At 46.6% G+C, this 20,133-nt stretch overlaps 1 pseudogene across 1 annotated transcript in view; it reads left to right on the forward strand.

The window, feature by feature from the left end:
• Positions 1-20,133, forward strand: part of LOC117093725 — a 433,995-nt pseudogene that overhangs the window by 222,455 nt on the left and 191,407 nt on the right. The window lies entirely within an intron of this gene.

The following is a 20,133-nucleotide window of genomic DNA, read 5'->3' on the forward strand; positions in this document are numbered from 1 at the left end:
TTCAAATTTAATATGTAACTTTTCCTCCACAAATTCTCCTATCTTGATGAATTGGCTCTGTCTAGGCAAAGGGCAACGTGAACCCCTTGAGCTATTACACAACCTCTGCCTCCTGGGTTCAAGCGATTCTCCTGCCCCAGCCTCCGGAGTAGCTGGGACTACAGGTGTGCACCAGCACGCCCAGCTAATTTTTTGTATTTTTAGTAGAGATGGGATTTCACCATGTTGGCCAGGCTGGTCTTGAACTCCAGACCTCAAGCCATCCTCCCACCTTGGCCTCCCAAAGTGCTGGGATTACAGGCGTGAGTCACAGTGCCTGGCCCTAAATGATTTCTTTCTATCTCCTATAGCAGTTTGAAATTACCTAAAGGTTGTTTCAAACTGAAAAACTAAAAAGAATGTAAATGCAAATAAACTATAAAAAGTTAAAAAAATACAAGAGATTACAAAATATACATGTAAATCTGGAGTGGTCAAAAATGACAAATTTGGTTTATTTGTGAAGTTATATTAAAATTAGTTTTAGTATAGATAATACACTATTACCAAAGTAAAAGTTGATTTTCTCTTGAACAAAAATTGTAGGTATTATTAATATGACAGCAAAATACTTCTGTTAACCTTTTGAATACATTCAAAAGCAGAAAGAGTAAAAAAGAGAGAGAATTTTCCCATGCTCTGGGATGGGCCTGGCTCAGCTCAGGGAGGAAGCCCTGCCTGAAAAGTCTGCAGCTTAGGCTGTTCTTTTCTCATTCAGCCCAGCATCTGATCTCATCTACTGTCACTCAGGGCCTCAGGGGGTGGGGCCTTAGGCATTATCCAATCGGGGACATCGGGCTGGAAACGGTCCAATCAGCCACGCAGCTGGAGCGAACAGAACGGCTTCGGATTTGGCGGGGCCTTTGTCTCTCCCTGCAGCTGGAGCTCAAGGTCTTGTCTTCACTGCTCTGTGTCCTCTCCTCCTACAGGCCCAACTTATGTGGTCCTGTGACCTGTACGTATTGAAAGATCCACAGCTAAGACTCCGGGACCCCCTGGAAACGTAGAAATGGTAAATGTGTCCCGTCCGACATCTCGAGAGGTCGGCGGGGGGCTGGTTGAAACCAGTGGAAGGTGGCTGTAGCGGGCACTCAGGTCTCCCTGCAGTCAGCTCCACAATCGGCGCCCGGAGTTCTCCTTGCTCAGCTCGGCCTCAGTCCCCTTCACCCATAAGAGGCGGCTGCGTTAACAGCCGGGGCCCCGGGTGTCCTGTCTCTTCTCTGCGTGGTGACTGTGCCCTGGCCTGGAGCCCTCTCCGGACAGCTCTGCACCGGCAGCCCCACGTGTCTCCCAGATTGTGCAGGGACCAAGGGGAGGGTCGTCAGGGGAGAATCCTGTTTCGGAGTGCGGGTTCATACATGGGGAGAGCTTTGGTCGTGGGTTTCACAGTTTCCTTTTCACCTATTAAGAATTTATGGGGTCGGGCGCGGTGGCTAATGCTTGTAGTCCCAACCCTTTGGGAGGCCGAGGCTGGTGGATCACTTTAGGTCAGGAGTTCAAGACCAGCCTGGCCAAAATACATCTCCACTAAAAATACAAAAATTAACTGGGTGTGATGGTGAATGTCTGTACCCCGGTTACTCGGGAGGCAAAGGTGAGAGAATGACTTGAATCTGGGAGGCGGAGGTTGCACTGAGCTGAGATCGCGCCACTGTCCTCCAGCCTGGGCGACAGAGCAAGACCCTGTCTCAAAAAAGTTGTGTGAGTCACCGCCAAAATATCAAACAATTTAATCAACGAGTGATTCAAGAATTGTAGAGCACCCAGCTTTGTAGTTTGTGGTCCATGGTTGGGGCTTGAATAAAAGACATTTATAAGGTGCATGATGAAGAAAACCGAATTCAATAATGGGTTAGGTATAGAGTTGCATAGTTTCTTAATTTGTGCAATCAAGGTGGAAATTTCCTGGTTATGTATTCAGAGCTTAATTGGCAGTTTATAGCTCTTTAAGCCTGAATTTTGTTTCCCCTAATGTAGTAATTTACCAAAAAATGCACTTGAGATTTTTTTTTTTTTTTTTTTTAGAAGTAGGAATCCGGGGACTAGAGCATCCTCAGTCTAATTGCCTGCCCCTTAATTATTTTCACACCCCATAGGGGTCTGATTATCCCTGGCATTTTTCACATGTGTCCCAAGCAGGGCCTCAAGTGTACCCCATGTTCCTCAATTAATAATTTGTTTAAAGCGTTTCATAATACTAATGAAAAGATTTGTTTTCTGTTTGTAAATATTTCTTATGAGAAGAAAGCAAGGAATACTCCCCTGACACTGTATTGTAAAAAATATCTGTGCTTCTTTTTCCTTTATATTGCCAGAGAACTTAAGGAAATGTTTTTGGGTCAAGATTGCTCTTCGGAAACTTTATAGGGTGATATGTCCTCAGGCAACCTTCTGTTTTTTTCTGGTCCTGGGTTTTAGTACTTTCTGGGGATAAACCAAGATACCCACCATGGCTATGTCTGTTAGAGTGTCTAGTGACTATAAGCCCTTGATCATTTTCTCCCATAGGAGCACCTGAAGTATAGAGTGTAGCCTCTCAAGGGAGCAGGTGGCAGCCTTGGGGCTGAAAGGCATCTCCTGGTGTACTTTTTTTTTTTGTAATCCCAGCACTTTGGGAGGCCAAGACGGGCGGATCACGAGGTCAGGAGTTCGAGACCATCCTGGCTAACACGGTGAAACCCCGTCTCTACTAAAAAATACAAAAAGCTAGCCGGGCGAGGTGGCTGACACCTGTAGTCCCAGCTACTCGGGAGGCTTAGGCAGGAGAATGGCATAAACCCGGGAGGTGGAGCTTGCAGTGAGCTGAGATCCGGCCACTGCACTCCAGCCCGGGCGACAGAGCGAGACTCCGTCTCAGAAAAAAAAAAAAAGAAAAGAAAAGAAAAGAAAAGAAAAGCTAGCCCTTGAGACATGAAGATTTTCTTCACCCAACCTAACTTCCATTTCTTGGAGACACACTGCTCGTCAGCCAATCAGATACTGGTATTAAGGGGGAAAACGTAATTTCTGCCCCTTGGGTGCTCTTGGAGGGGGTGAAAGAAAAATAGTAAAAAGTTTGTGAAAAACATTTCAAAAGACAAAAGAAAATGACTCCAGTGAGATGGCATAAAAACTTACAAAGTAAAATGCACTTGGGGCACTCACTGGGGCATAGAGCAGTGTCTCCTGGGAGAGCGGTTATTGAGCATGTGAACAGGATGGGGTGGGTGACTGGATCTCTACCTGGAAAAGATTTGTTCACTTATTTTGACCTCAGGTGTTTTGGTTGTTGTTGTTGATTCTGCTTTCTTTTTCTTTCTTTTTTTTTTTTTTTTTTGAAACAATCTCTCTCTGCTGCACAGGCTGGAATGCACTGGCTTGATCTCGACACACTGCAACCTCTGCTTCCTGGGTTCAAGTGATTCTCATGCCTCAGCCTCCCGAGTAGCTAGGACTACAAGTGGGCACCACTGCACCAGGCTAGTTTTTGTATGTTTAGTAGAGATTGACTGGGCTGGTCCCAAACTTCTGGTCTTAAGTGATCCACCTGTTCTGGCCTCCCAAAATGCTGGGATTATAGGCATGAGCTAATGCACCCAGCTGCATCAGGTTTTTTTTTTTTTTTACTATAATCTGCATTTTATTAGTAGAGCTTGAAAGGTAAGAAAATATTTACAAAGGACATAAAAGAGATGCGTTTCAAAAAATTAGTGTTTAATCATATATTCCATTTGTTAATAATTCCCATTTACCTTTTTCTTTCCCGGAATGAATCTAGGAATTTTCTCAAGTGTGTTTTTTATGGCTGAATGATTTCAAACAGAATTCCAAGCCTTAGCTTTAAGAATGCTGGCTACAGCCAGGTACGGTGGCTCACGCCTATAATCTTAGCACTTTGGGAGGCCAGGGTGGGTGGATCACAAGGTCAGGACGTCGAGACCATCCTAACCAACATAGTGAAACACCGTCTCTACCAAAAATACAAAAATTAGCTATGCGTGGTGGCACGTGCCTGTAGTCCCAGCTACTCAGGAGGCTGAGGCAGGAGAATCGGTTGAACCCAGGAGGTGAAGGTTGCAGTTAGTCAAGAACACGCTACTGCACTCTAGCCAGGATGACAGAGCTAGACTCTGTCATTTAAAAAAAAAAAAAAAAACAAAGAATGCTAACTACCAAGGAAAAAAATGGGGAAAACCTCTTTCATTCTGTCTATAGACAATGAATATATTTCCACAGAAAAATGTGTTAGATAATTGATGAGTTACATAGATTCATCAAAACATCAATTCCTCTTTTTGCAGGGTAAATTTTTGATAGTGAATATCTCGGTTCTATATTCTGTTGTCTTGATTTCTGAGTTTAATACTAAATTATATGTGATGAAATGGGGTGCTTCTAGAAGTGTTCCCATATGACTGATTTTTTACATTATTTTTAATAGAAATAATAAAGTAATACATATATTGTCTGAAAGAAGTAGATATATTTGCTTTTCTTATGGAGGTATAAAATGCAAGCACCTTAGCCAGGTGCAGCGGCTCATACCTGTAATCCCAGCACTTTGGGAGGCCAAGGGGGGTCGATCACTTGAGGTCAGGAGTTTGAGACCAGCCTGCGCAACATGGTGAGACCCCCATCTCTAGTAAAAATACAAAAATTAGCCAGGTGTGGTGGTGCATGCCTGCAGTCCCAGGTACTTGGGAGGCTGAGGCAGGAGAATGGCTTGAACCCAGAAGGCGGAGGTTGCAGTGAGCCTAGATCGGGCCATTGTACTCCAGCCTGGGCAACAGCACAAGACTTTGTCTCAAAAAAAAATAAAAAAAAATAAAGTAAGCACCTTAAAATTTCTTTCCCTTATGTAAATGCTGTGTTTAAGTAATTTTACTTGGATTTTTCAAACATTTAGTTTCAAAAACCAAGGGAATAACTCTGACATGGAAATTAAAGCTTGAACCTAGTGAATCCAAGCTAAGGGTAATATTAAACCTGCAAAAGAGGTTATTAAAAACACATTTAGGTTTTTTTGTTTGTTTGTTTGAGATGGAGTCTCGCAGTTTCTCCCGGACTGGAGTGCAGTGGTGCAATCTCGGCTCCCTGCAATTCTCCTGCCTTAACCTCCTGAGTAGCCAGGATTATAGGCATCTACCACCATGCCTGGCTAATTTTTTGTATTTTTAGTGGAGATGGGTTTTCACTATGTTGGCCAGGCTGGTCTCAAACACCTGATCTCGTAATCCACCCGCCTTGGCCTCCCAAAGTGCTGGGATTACAGGCGTGACCCACCGCACCCAGCCTAAGGCCCAGTTAGTTTTGTTTGGAAAGCCTCCCCTGCAGATTCCTCAGCCTGCTCACCCCAGCCATAGAAGGAGCCTTTATTCTGAGAGAAGCTACAAAGCCCTGGAAAGCTGGGGCCCCACAGGCAGATGCGGTTAAGATTAAGATGAAAGGAAACTGGGACGGTCTTATTGATGATGAAGTTGTCATTGTTTTGAGGCACTTTCTAGACTTTGTAAAATAAAAACGTTAGATTTATGTAGAAAACAAAATGAATTCCAAAAATGTATTGCAACAGGAGGAAGTACCAACTAACTGTAAGATCTTTCTGGCTTGCAAAGATATAGGCAGAAAAGGAATTTCTTTCCTAGGAAGGAGCAAACAAGGTTAGAAAGGAGGTGGGAGAGGAATGGTAAATGGAGGGTGAAAACATCAGATTTTAGACCAGAGAATGTGTTTGGTTTTTTTGTTTGTTTGTTTTGTTGTTATTGTTGTTGCTTTTTGAGACAGAGTCTCCTTCTGTTCCCCAGGCTGGAGTAGAGTGGTGCAATCTTGGCTCACTGCAACCTCCACCCCCTGGGTTCAAGTGATTCTCCTGCCTCAGCCTCCTGAGTAGCTGGGACTATAGGCACACACCACCACACCCAGCTAATTTTTGTGTTTTTAGTAGAGACGGGGTTTAACCATGTTGGTCAGTCTGGTCTGGAACTCCTGACTTCATGATCTACCTGCCTCAGCATCCCAAAGTACTGGGATTACAGGCATGCACCACCATCCCCAGCCCAGAGAATGTTTTACACTGAAGTCAGCATGTTCTTAAAAGGACATAAAGTGGAGTTGTATGTTGACTCAGACTGAGGGTAGCTGAAAGGTCAGGAGCCTGAAGGAGAAAGATAAACATAAGAAAGTTTTATTCAGAAATATTTTCTTTTAGGCCAGGTGTGGTAGCTCATGGCTGTAACCTCAGCAGTTTGGGAAGAAAATGGAGGTGGATCACCTGACGTCAGGAGTTTGAGACCAGCCTGGCCCACATGGTGAAACTTTGTCTCTACTTAAAATGCAAAAATTATCCAGGCGTTGTTGCCAGCTCCTATAATCCCAGCTACTCCGGAGGTTGAGGCAGTAGAATTGCTTGAACCCAGAAAGCAGGGGTTGCAGTCAGCTGAGATTGTGCCACTGCACTCCAGCCTGGGTGACGGAGCAAGACCTGGCTCAAAAAAAAAAAAAGAAAGATCCTTAAGAAAGATTTTATTTTGATCACTGAAGACAAATTCAGCTGATTTTTTTAATGCGAAAAAGGAGAAAATGTTCAGAGTGTGTGTCTGGCTGTGTGATAGGTAAGAAAAGAAAGCACCATCTGGCCAGGTGTGGTGGCTCATGCCTGTAATCCAAGCAGTTGGGAAGGTTGAGTCAGGTGAAGCACCTGAGGTCAGGAGTTCATGACCAGCCTGACCAACATGGAGAAACCCTGTCTCTACTAAAATACAAAATTAGCCAAGCATGGAGGCACATGCCTGTAATCCCAGCTACTCGGGAGGCCGAGCCAGGAGAATCACTTGAACCCAGGAGATGGAGGTTGCAGTGAGCCGAGATCACACCATTGCCCCCAGGCTGGGCAACAAGAGTGAAACTGTCTCAAAAAAAAGGCAAAGAAAGAAAACACCATCTAAGACACAATGGGAAGGGTATTTTGTTTTGTTTTGTTTTCACAAAGTATTCCTTGAGCACACAAAAAATAGAGAATTTTAATAATTACAAATATTTTCTAGGATTATGTATGTGTTTCATCTTTCCCATCTCTTTTCTTTGTTCTATGCATTTCTTCCCTTTGGCTTTTCCTGGGCTGCATCTTATATATGAAACCGGTAAATGTAACCACAGTATTTTGCTGAGTTCTGTATCTCTACCAAATTATTGAACTTCAGGGAGGTTATGGGAGTCCCCAGTTTTTAAACAGTAGCTCAGAAGCATAGATGGGCCCATGGGGTTTGTGACTAATGTCTGCAGTGAGGACAATGTTGTGGGACAGAGCCCTGAATCAGCGTCTGTGCTGACTCTGGGCGGTGTCAGAATTCAAATGTTAGACAATGAGTAGTTGTTGGAGAATTGTGTGATGTTCAGCAAACTCTACAGATTTGGTGCCAGAAAAAAAATATCACGGAGGCATGGCCTGGAGTTAAACTCTGGGTGTTTGGGAATGGGAGGCTCTGCTCTCCTGTACACAGGCTGTCACACTGCCTATTGTCCTGTGATTCCAGGTCTTCTCACAGGGTGACAGACGACTGAAAACTTAGAGGAAAGAGCCCTCATGACACAGCCCCTTTTCTTGCAGCTGTGACCACAAGATTCCCACCCACTCCCAAACACACACACTAGACGTTGATGTTTCCACACTCCTCCCAGGACTAGGCACCACCTTGAGGAACTTCACCACAGCATTTTTGATCCACATGTTTGTTGCCAAAAAGCCACAAGTGTCTACAACTCTCCTTGCATATCCCCACCCCCAGACACTGAATCTGCAGTAGCAACCTGTTTTTGCCACCAACTTTGGGTCTGGATTACCTGTTCATAACCTCATCTTCCTGCATTCACACAGAAATAAATCAGAGTACAGCCCCACCTGGGCCACTATCTGTAGCAAAAATCAGTGCTTTCACCTACATTGCACTCTCTTCCACCCGGAGATTTTTTTGTTTTTAGATTTTATTTTTGTTTCGGAGTACACAGGTGGGTTTGTTATACAGCTAAAATTATGTCATGAAGCTTTGATGTGCAGATTATTTTGTCCCTGAGGTACTACCCATAGCACCAAACAGGCATGTTTTCTGATCCTTAGTCCTTCCACCCCCCACTCCCAACTACACCTCAGTGTCTGTTGTTCTCCTCTTTGTGTTCATGTGTTCTTGTTATTTAGCTCTTACTTATAAATAATAACATGCATTTGGTTTTCTGTTTCTGCATTAGATTTTGTTTATTGTTCATTTTGTTTTGTTTTTGTGAAGGAGTTTTGCACTTGTTGCCCAAGCTGTACAATCTCAGCTCACCTCAACCTTTTTTTTCCTGGGTTCAAGCAATTCTCCTGCCTCAGCATCCCAAGTAGCTGGGATTACAGGCAGGTGCTACCACGTCTGGCTACTTTTGTAGGGATGGGGTTTGTCCATGTTGGTCAGGCTGGTCTCAAACTCCCAACATCAAGTGATCTGCCTGCCTCGGCCTCCCAAAGTTCTAGAATTACAGATGTGAGCCACCACACCTGGCCTCTGCATTAATTTTCTTTTTTTTTGATTTTTTTTTTTTTTGAGGCGGAGTCTCGCTCTGTCGCCCGGACTGGAGTGCAGTGACCGGATCTCAGCTCACTGCAAGCTCCGCCTCCCGGGTTTACGCCATTCTCCTGCCTCAGCCTTGGAGTAGCTGGGACTACAGGCGCCCGCCACCTCGCCCGGCTAGTTTTTGTATTTTTAGTAGAGACGGGGTTTCACCGTGTTAGCCAGGATAGTCTCGATCTCCTGACCTCGTGATCCGCCCGTCTCGGCCTCCCAAAGTGCTGGGATTACAGGCTTGAGCCACCGCACCTGGCCTGCATTAATTTTCTAAGCATAATGGTCTCCAGCTTCATCGATGTTATTATGAAGGACACGATTGTTTTTTATAATGGCTACAGAGTATTCCATGATATTTATGTTTCATATTTTGTTTTTACTAAACCTTTTATTTAATTTTATTTTTGGAAACAGGTTTATTGCCCTGGCTAGAGTGCCATAGCATGATAGTGCTTTACTTTAGCCTCAACCTCCCAGGCTCAAGCAATTCTCTCCTACCTCATTTTCCCAAGTAGCTGGGACTACATGTGTGCATTACCATGCCTGGCCAGTTTTTCTTTTTGTATTTTCCGTGGAGACAGGATTTTACCATGTTGCCCAGGCTGGTCTCAAACTTTTCAGCTCAGGCAATCCTTTCAAAGTGGTGGGATTACAGGCATGGGTCACAGCATCTGACCATACTGTTTTCTTTATCCATTCTACCGTTGATAGGCATTCAGGGCCTGTCCATGTCTTTGCTATTTTGAATAGTGCTGCAATGAACATGCATGTGGATGTGTCTTTATACTATAACAATTTATATTCCCTTTGGTGTATACCCAATTATGAGGTTCTTGGGTTAAATGATAATTCTTTTTTTAGTTCTGTGAGGAATCACCACACTGCTTTTTACGGTTCTTGAACTAATTTACACTCCCACAAGCAGAGTATAAGCATTCCCTTTTCTCTGCAAAAACTTTCCAGCCCCTGTTATTTTTTGACTTTTTAAAAATAGCCATTCTGACTTTGTGATGTGGTATCTCATTGTGGTTTTTCTTTTGATTTCTCTAATGATTAGAGATGAGCATTTTTTTATATGCTTGTTAGCCACATGTATGTCTTCTTTTGAAAACCATCTGTTCATATTTTTTTTTTTTTTTTTTGAGGCGGAGTCTCGCTCTGTCGCCCGGACTGGAGTGCAGTGGCCGGATCTCAGCTCACTGCAAGCTCCGCCTCCCGGGTTTACGCCATTCTCCTGCCTCAGCCTCCCGAGTAGCTGGGACTACAGGCGCCCGCCATCTCGCCCGGCTAGTTTTTGTATTTTTAGTAGAGACGGGGTTTCACCGTGTTAGCCAGGATGGTCTCGATCTCCTGACCTCGCGATCCGCCCGTCTCGGCCTCCCAAAGTGCTGGGATTACAGGCTTGAGCCACTGCGCCCGGCCCTGTTCATATTTTTTACCTACTTTTTAATGAGGTTGTTTTTTTTTCTTGTAAACTTGTTTAAGGTTTTCTTTTCTTTCTTTTTTTTTTTAGATGGAGTCTTCCTCTGTTGCCTAGGCTGGAGTGCACTCAATCTCAGCTCACTGCAACCTCTGCCACCTGGGTTCAAACAATTCTCCTGCCTCAGCCTCCTGAGTAGCTGGGATTACAGGCACATGCCACCACACCTGGCTAAATTTTGTATTTTCAGTAGAAGTGGGGTTTCAGCATCTTGGCCAGGCTGGTCTTGAACTGACCTCATGATCCACCCATCTTGGCCTCCCAAAGTGCTGGGATTACAAGTGTGACCCACCATGCCTGGCCTAACTTGTTTAAGTTCTTAGTAAATTCTGGATATTAGACCTTTGTCAGAGACAAAATTTGCAAATATTTTCTTCTATTCTGTAGGTTGTCTATTTACTCTGTTAATAGTTTCCTTTGCTGTGAAGCAGCTCCTAAGTTAAAATAGGTCCCATTTGTCAATTTTTACTTTTGTTGCAGTTGTTTTTGGTAGATTTATCATGAAGTCTTTGCTAGTTTCTTTGTCTAGAATTGTATTTCCTAGGTTATCTTGCAGAGTTTCTTATAATTTTTACATTTAAGTGTTTAATTTTTCTTGAATTGATTTTTGTATATGGTCTAATGAAGGAGTCCAGTTTCAGTCTTCTACATAGGGCTAGGTAGGTATTCCAGCAACATTTATTAAACAGATAATTCTTCCCACATTTCTGTTGTCAGCTTTGTCAAAACTCTGACTGTTGTAGGAGGGTGGCATTGTTTCTGGGCTCTCTATTCTGTTGCATAGGTCTTGTGCCCTCATGGATTTTTTTTTGTAACATATTTCTTGATTGGCTTTAATGCGATCCCCAGAGCAAATGCCAGAGAAAAGGCAAGTAGGCAAGGCAAAAAAACCTTTATTTACAAACCAAATGTGAGGGAGGGGCGAGGTTCACCGGCCTCCGGCGGTGGAGGCCGACGAAGTCGCTCCGGCGTTCTCGGGCGAGGTTCCCAGGTCCGCACAGGAGCAGGGGCCAAGGAAGCTCGCTCCAGCGCTCTCGGACGAGGTTCCTGGGTCCCGCGCACGAGGAGGGGCCCAGGAAGTTCGCTCCAGCGTTCTCGGATGAGGTTCCTGGGTCCCGCGTACAAGGAGGGGCCCAGGAAGTTCGCACCGCGCGCCCACCTGGAGCGGCTTTTATGTCCTGGCCCAGGAGTGGGAGGGCAGTGGGCGGGACATAGGCGGGTCAGGGGCCGGGCGGTAGGCGTGGCTAGGCGGGTTCCGGTTTTTCTCCGTTGGAGGTCGGGTTGCGCCTGCGCAGACGACCCATGTCTTTCCCGGGCACGGGAAACTTGACAATGAAGAACCCGGAACTGCGCCATCTTGCCTCCGTTTGTCCAAACAGTCCAACCTTTTATTGATAATAGTGATAAGGGGCACCGTGGTCTGTCTGGCTACTTCCTGCTGTTAAGGGACGTCATTGAGGTTGGGGTCTATGGTTGGTATTTGGACGTACGGATGAAGAAGCATCTGGTTGAAGGTGACGCGCGTGATCTCTTGAACTTTGGCTCGGAGAAATTTGATTAAAACAGGAGCGAGACATAAGACAAAACAGAGGATTAGTATGGGAATTAGGAACGGGAGCATCTGCTGTATTACGGGCAGCAGCCATACCGGTGGTCCGGGGATGAAGGGGGTATTGTAGGTTTTTAGTTCTGCTTTAATCCTGTTTAGGGTTTGGATGTTAGTGTCTACTAGGCCTGACTCGTTTACGTAATAGCAGCATTCGTCTCCTAAGAAGAGACATGTTCCTCCTTTTTTCGGCAGTAAGTAAATCTAATGCTCACCTATTTAGTGCTGCTACCTGGGCCACTGAGGTAGTTTGACGCTGCAGAGAGGCCAGGCTTTCAGCTGAAGCCTGTATGGCCTCTCGGATTTGAACTGCTAGAGATCAGGTAGACTGTACCGAGTGGGCAAGTGCCCCAGTTCCAAGCCCTGACGCCACTAAGGAGGCAGCCAGGGAGACTCCGATGACTAGGGGAAGGAAGACAGCCCGTTTTTGGAGATCATTAGGAGGAGGGTTAAATTGTACGACGAGTTCAGCTACTTCTGCTTTACTATATAAGGTTAAACTAGGTACTAGGGACACTGGGACACAAAGGGATTGACCAATGGATGTGTGATTAAGGACCTTGAAGAGAGTTTTGTTGCACCAGAAATAACCTCCGATGGGAGCCGTGTGGGTCTTAGTGGGTGGCTGGGTATAGTTACACCAGGAGGTGTTTGGGGTAGAGTAGCAGAAAGGAAGGATTGGACTTTCTGGGCTTTGGTATAGTGGGACTTGGAGTAAGAATGGTTTTTGGGAGGTGCCTATGGAGTTAGTTGTAGCCTTGAAAGCAGTAGGTAAAGGGACTGCCACTAAGGGGGCTCTTTCAAGGGCCGTACAGAGGAAACAGTGGGAGAGATTTGTTAGGTTGGCTGCCCGTGTTAGGTTTAACCCTTGACAGACTAGTTTTAGCCATGAGAAGGGGTCCTTATTGGAGGAGTGTAATTGATCTTGTAAGGCCTGTTCTTGTGCTTGTATGGCTAAGGTTAAATTCTGTAGGGCTTGTATGTTTTGAGGAAGGGATTTTGCTGGACAAGTGTTCTTTTTATCAGAGAGTAGCCATGGGATATGAACTAAGGATTGTGTAGCCTGTGTAGAGTCCACCTTTGACTCCGTCTGCCCATCGGGGGTCCCATGGGTCTTTGATATTTAATTGGTATTGAAGGGGGGTTCGTTGATTCACAATGGTGAAGAGAGCAGTGGGTTTCGTCTGTCTCAAGGTTGCATAATGGATCTTACAATAAATATAAGGGCATCCTAGGTTCTTTTGTTTCCAGTAAGTCTTACAATTGTAATGTGTCTGATCGTGCAGGAAGCAGAGAGCCTTAGCTCCGGCCGCACTGCAACACGATAGGGTGAAATTTATAGTAAGATGGGGTTGGCAGCCTGAAGGGGGGTGGTCAGCAGTGCCTTGTAGCTGTGAGTGCTGTTTATTTTTGTGTGACCAAGTTTCAACTATAGAGAATCTCCATATGAAAGTTGGGTTAGTAATAGAGATTGAAATGCAAGAAAAAGATAGTAATATAAGTATGAAATAGTACTTCATCTTCAGTGTAATCACAGGGTACACCCTGTCACTGAAGATGTTCTATAAAGGTAAGCGGGAGAACCACTGTGATGGGCTATTATCTGGAGGCAAGTAGGGATCCGGGGTAAGATATTGGAATTCTGTTATGTTTATATAGAGTATGGCGAGAAATCGGGATAAGCGCAAGGGGTCAGGGAACGTGTGGTGGTTGAGAGAGTTTGGTGAATTTGAGACGGGTAGGGGTAAGTCTAGTAGATGTCCACTGATTGTCTTCTGCGGGGGCCTTTTTTAATTGTGATATATGGACCCAGTGCATGTGTCCTAGAAGTTTGGCTGCTGTGTATGTGGATAGGAGGACAGTATAGGGGCCTTTCCACCTAGGCTGAAGATCTTTGGCTTGGATATCTTTTAAGTATACTTGGTCTCCTGGCTGAGAAGAGAGTGTGCTATAGGTGTCTGTTAGAGAGGGGTATGCTAGTTCTGCATGTTGTCTCAGGAGTTGTCTCAAGAGGGTGAGGTATGGGAGATAAGTTGCCAGTGGGGAAGAAAGGGTGGGTAACTGCTGGAGGGTGAGCAGCTGGCCGTAAACTAATTCAAACAGACTGAGGCCTGTTGGACTCTGTGGGGCTGCTCACAGCTGGGTTAGGGCCAGAGGAAGGAGAGTTACCCACGATTGTCGAGTCTTGAGGGAGAGTTTGGTGAGTTGCTGCTTAATAAGCCCGTTGGCCTTCTCTACTTTACCAGAAGACTGAGGTCTATAAGGGATGTGGAGTTTCCAGGTGATGTGTAGGAGGGCTGCCACCTGTTGGACTACCTTGGAGATGAATGCCGGGCCGTTGTCCAGACTGAAGAGTGAGCGGGAGGCCAAACCTAGGAATAATGTGTTCAGTGAGTATGGAGGCAACTATATTGGCGGTTTCTCCTGTAGTATGATAGGCTTGTATCCATCCTGAAAAAGTATCGACGAGGGTTAAGGGATATTTGAATTTTTTATGCCGTGGCATGTGGGTAAAGTCAATTTGCCAATCTTCGCCTGGTTGGTGCCCTCTGAATTGATGGCTCGGATGGGGGTTGCGCAATGCGCCTTGAGGGTTTGACTTGAGACATGTGGAACACTGTCAGTTGATTATAATTAGGTGTTTCATGAGTGTGGGGCAGTGAATGAGGGGGCTTAGGAGGTTATATAAAGCTTTGGGTCCTATGTGTAGGGAATTATGTATGTCTTTTAGAATGGTGTGGAGTTGAGTTTCAGGAATAATTAATTTATTATTGAGGTAAATCCAATTGTCTGCAGCTAGTTTGGCTGTTGAATCTTGTAATAGTTTGGTCTTGGCCGGGCGCGGTGGCTCAAGCCTGTAATCCCAGCACTTTGGGAGGCCGAGACGGGCGGATCACGAGGTCAGGAGATCGAGACCATCCTGGCTAACACTGTGAAACCCCGTCTCTACTAAAAAAAAATACAAAAAAATAGCCGGGCGAGGTGGCCGGCGCCTGTAGTCCCAGCTACTCGGGAGGCTGAGGCAGGAGAATGGCGTGAACCTGGGAGGCGGAGCTTGCAGTGAGCTGAGATCCGGCCACTGCACTCCAGCCCGGGCGACAGAGCGAGACTCCATCTCAAAAAAAAAAAAAAAAAAAAAAAATAGTTTGGTCTTTTCCTCTTGGGTATAAGTAGGGGTATATTGAGGAGAGAGAAAACAAATAGAGGGAAGCATGGGAGTGGAAAATCCGGCTGCCGACTTGGCAGTGGTGTCGGCAAAGTTATTGCCAGCCGCCACCGAGTTAGATGGAGTCTGATGACCTTTACAGTGTATGATGGCTGCTCTGGAAGGTGCTGATAAAGCGTCTAGCAGTTTGAGTATCTGTTTTTTGTTGACTATAGGGGTACCACTGGTGGTTAGGAACCCTCTCTCTTTCCAGATGACAGAGTGGGTGTGTGCAATCAAGAAGGCATACTTGGAGTCTGTGTATATGTTTACCGTTTTTCCTCTGGATAGGAGGAGAGCCCTAGTTAGTGTGATAAGTTCTGCCTGCTGTGATGTTGTTCCTTGTGGTAAAGGCTTAGCTTCTAGGACAGCAGAAGATGTAACTACCGCGTATCCTGCCTGTCTGCTTCCTAGAGAATTTATAAAAGAACTGCCATCTACAAATAGGGTTAACTGTGAGCCTTCCAATGGCTGGTCATGTAAATGTAAGTGACTAGGTGGTTCGGCCTCTAAAAGTTCTGGACAGGAGTGTTCAGTACTAGGTTGCTTGACAGGGTCAGGAAGTAGGGTTGCTGGATTCAGAGAGGAACAGACTCCTAGGGCAATGGTGGAGTGCTCTATGAATAGGAGGTGAAAGAGTTGGAGTCTGGACGGGGTTAGATGGCTAATACTTCTGTGGGCAATAAGATCTTGAAGGCGGTGAGTAGAGAAGACTGTTAGGTTACCACCCCTAATAAGTTTCTTTGCTTCTTGGGTTAGACAGGCAGCTGCTGCCAGGGCCCGAAGACAGGGCTGCCACCCTTGTACGGTGGGGTCTAATTGTTTAGATAGATATGCCACGGGGCGGTAGGTGGTGCCTATAGATTGGGCTAAAAGACCCACTGCAACTTTTTGTCTTTCATCTGTGAAAAGCTGGAAGGGGCGTTGGAAGTCTGGGAGTGAGAGAGTAGGAAGTGAGAGAAGGCAGTTTTTCAGGTGAGTGAAATGTTTATAGATTAACTTTGGGTTAGACAAAGGTCCTTGGTGAGTCTCCTTGACAGCTGCATATAGAGGCTTAGCCAAGATTCCAAAATTAGGAATCCAGTGTCTGAAAAATCCTACTAGGCCCAGGAAGGATTGAATTTCCTTAGCATCTTGAGGAGGAGAAAGATTTTGTATTAGAGTTAAGCGGTCTGTAGTAAGTGAGCGCGTCGTAGGAGTGATCTCAATACCTAAATATATGACACATTGTTGTGCGAGTTGAGTTTGTGTTTGGATATTCGGTAACCTTTGGATCCTAGATGATTAAGGAGGATCGCAGTGTCTAAAAGAGAGTCCTGTCCCGTGGGACTACAGAGTAAAAGGTCATCTACATATTGGAGAATTTTACTATTGGTAAGAGGACAGGAGGCTAAGTCTTTTGCTAGGGCCTGCCCAAAGAAATGGGGGCTGTCTTGGAACCCTTGGGGAAGTACTGTCCATGTCATTTGGGTGGAGGTATGGGTGTCTGGGTCTTCCCATGTAAGAGCAAAGAGAAACTGACAATCTGGGTGCAGGGGAATAGTGAAAAATGCATCTTTTAGATCCAGTACAGTAAAGTGTGTTGTATTAGGTGGAATGAGAGAAAGAAGGGTATAGGGGTTGGGAACTACCGGATGGGTGGGACAAACAGCTTCGTTGATAAGACGAAGATCCTGCACTAACCGAAAAGTTCCATCTGCCTTCTTTACAGGTAGGATTGGGGTGTTACAGGGAGAATGAATGGGGATGAGGATGTGTTGGCTGAGTAACCTAGTAATGATTGGTTTTAGTCCTCGTAAGTGCTGTGGAGAGAGAGAGAACTGTGGGCGGGTTGGAAACTGAGATGGTTTCTTAAGTTTTATAAGTATTGGTGGATGATGTTCCGCCACGACAGGAGTGGAGGTGTTCCACACTTGGGGGTCGATAGGAATGGGGAAATCGGGGAAAGGGTTAGTAGGATTGTTGGAGTCATTTGAGTTAGTCAATACTAGAAGCAGATGGTGGGTAGGATGGGGGGCGCTAGTAGGGATAGAGATACAGGCTTTCAGTTGACTTAAAACATCTCGGCCCAGTAGGGGAGCGGGGCATGAGGGGATAATGAGGAACGAGTGTGCAAAATAGTTGTTGGCCAGGCAGCAATTAAGGGGTGGGGTTTTTCGAGGGCTGGACGGGGAGCCATTGACTCCTACAACAGAAATATTGGAGGGAAGGCTAGGCCCTTCGAAAGACGGCAAAACAGAGTAGGTAGCCCCACTGTCGATTAAAAAATTAATTGTCTTACCCACTACCAGGAGAGTTATCCGCGGCTCGGCGAGGGTGATGGGGGTCCCCGAGTCCCGGCACCTTCAGTCGTCATCCAGATGTAAGAGCTGGAAGGAGCTCCCAGGGTCCTGAGAAGGGACATCACGTTGAGGCGCCATGCCCGTTCTCAGGGTGGGGCAGTCAGACTTCCAGTGCCCTTCTTCATGGCCTGCTGGACAAGGAGTTGTTGGCAGACAAGGGTTAGGACACTTTTTAGCCCAGTGTCCAGCTACTCCGCACTTGTAGCATGGCCGCACTGGCTCAGATGGTTGGGGACTCTGGGGACATCTATTAGCCCAATGCCCTGGGTCACTGCATTTATAGCAAGCCTCTTTTATTGTCTTTGAGCCTCCGTGGATTTTGCTCTCCAGTTTTGGGTTACAGCTAGGCTGCAAAGCAGCAACTAAGGCTAGAGTCTGGAGCTGTACCTTCTGCCTTAGGCGGGCCTGTCGTTGGGCCTCAGCCGTTTCCTCCCTTGAATTATAGACCTTGAAGGCCGACTTGACTAGGTCTTGAATAGGAGTTTGAGGTCCATCTTCTGCCTTTTGGAGTTTTTCCCGAATATCCGAGGCCGATTGTGAAATAAAATATGATGATAGAATAGTGGCCCTGGCTGGGGAAGCTGGGTCTAACCGAGTGTATTGAATTAAAGCCTCAGTTAGCCTGTTTAAAAATGTGGCTGGGTTCTCATCTGGACCTTGAATAATTTCTTTTAGTTTATTGAAATTTACTACCTTATTTGAGGCCGCCTACATACCAGCCAGAAGACATTGAGTCATCATATCTCGTCTTCGGTGGCCTAGTTCCAGTCTGGGTCTATAGAGGGGACTGCTTGTTCCCCTAGTGGGAACTCAGGGTCTGTTAAGTGTAATTGGTTGGCATGCTGCCTGGCGGCCACTAGGATGCGCTCTTGCTCCTCAGGGTTTAGAGTAGAGGTAAGAATAACCTGGAGATCATGCCAGGTAAAATCGTAAGCCTGGCAAAGGTATCTAAATTCTTTGGTATAAATTGTGGGGTTGGCAGAAAAATCTCCTAAGTGTTTTTCAATCTTTGAAAGATCTGCTAGTGAGAAGGGAACATGAACTCTAACTACGCTCTCTGCTCCGGCCACCTCACGCAAGGGTGCTAAGACCACGGGGGGGGGGTTGGATAGGGTGGGATTAGGAGCGGGGGCAGCTAGGCAATCTTTAGAGCGGGTATGGGCAGAGATAGGCGAGCTAAGATGACCAGGCGGAAGTGCCGAGGGGTCGGAGGGAAGTGTAGCCTCAACAATAGTGGGAGGAGCTGAGGAGGGAGGTGGAACAACCGCCAGAGTGGGAGGGGGAGGTGGAGCCGAAAGAGCAGGTGGGGCCGAAGCGGGAGGGTGAGGTGGGGTATACGGCGGGAGTGGAAGGGAGGGAGGGGAAGTAAGGTCTTCGGGCAACTCAGACAGGAAAGATGACTCCTCTTTTTCGGACTTTGTTAGGCCTGCATCCTTAGCCAACATGACTTGAGCCAAGGAACACCGGCCACACAGGTCCGGACGAGAATGCAAGGCCCAAAATCCTTGTATATAATTAATTTCGGACCACTTGCCTAAGCGCTGACAAAAACTACTGAGGTCGGTCAAAATGTTACGGTCTAGAGTGCCCTCAGGCGGCCATTGAGACTGTCTAATTTATATTGTGGCCACGCCACAGTGGAGAGGAACACCAGTCGCTTTCGCCTGAGATCTTGTTCTAATTGCAAAGTTTTGAGGTTTTTTAGAAGACACCCTAAAGGGGAGTCTCTAGGTATTTTGGATTGGGGGTTTCCCATTGCCTTCCTCTCGCCAATAGGCGGAAACGGAAACCGAACTCTACCTGGCTACAAAGCGTCCTTTGGAGCCACCAGAGACCGGTGAGAGGCTCCTGGAGCCGGAATGGAGATTACCTCCAGGCGGACGTCTCCGTCCTGGACGGGTCTCCCACGGAACGGAATGGAGTTCCTTTGGGCAGACGTCTCTGCCTTTGGGAACTCCCCTGGGTCACCTGGTGACCGGAAAAAACCTTGGGCCTGCGCAGGATTTCTGGCCAAGGGATATGAGAGGGAGGCAGAAGGTACTCACCCCTAGGAGACTTGGAGGTGGGGAAAGCGATGTCCAGGTCCTGGTCCGTCTGGGGCGTGGAAGGAGGAGGCTCCTCGGACCTTGGGGGGCCCTGAGGAGGGGCCTCCTCCTGGGTTTTGGCACCAGCTGATTGGCTTTAATGCGACCCCCAGAGCAAATGCCAGAGAAAAGGCAAGTAGGCAAGGCAAAAAAACCTTTATTTACAAACCAAATGTGAGGGAGGGGCAAGGTTCACCGGCCTCTGGCGGTGGAGGCCGACGAAGTCGCTCCGGCGTTCTCGGGGGAGGTTCCCAGGTCCGCACAGGAGCAAGGGCCAAGGAAGCTCACTCCAGCGCTCTCGGACGAGGTTCCTGGACGAGGTTCCTGGGTCCCGCGCACGAGGAGGGGCCCAGGAAGTTCGCTCCAGCGATCTCGGAGGACATTGCTGGGTCCTGTGTATGAGGAGGGGCCCAGGAAGTTCGCACCGTGCGCCCGCCGGGAGCGGCTTTTATGTCCTGGGCCCAGGAGTGGGAGGGCAGTGGGCGGGATATAGGCGGGTCAGGGGCGGGGCGGTAGGCGTGGCCAGGCGGGTTCCGGTTTTTCTCTGTTGGAGGTCGGGTTGCGCCTGCGCAATCGACCCATGTCTTTCCCGGGCGCGGGAAACTTGACAATGAAGAACCCAGAACTGCGCCATCTTGCCTCCGTTTGTCCAAACATTTCTCTCTTCTGCTTTTTCCCTTATAAACATTTTTTCAAGTGTATACAGTGTGCAAAATTCAGATGTCCAAGGGTTCAAAAACTCTTTTTAAATTTTCAAAAAAAGATTTTGCTATTCTCTTTTCTTAATGCATTTAGATTATA

This window comes from Trachypithecus francoisi, unplaced genomic scaffold (assembly GCF_009764315.1).
Source record: "Trachypithecus francoisi isolate TF-2019V2 unplaced genomic scaffold, Tfra_2.0 Lachesis_group12, whole genome shotgun sequence".
In the NCBI taxonomy this organism is placed as follows: Eukaryota; Metazoa; Chordata; class Mammalia; order Primates; family Cercopithecidae; genus Trachypithecus; species Trachypithecus francoisi.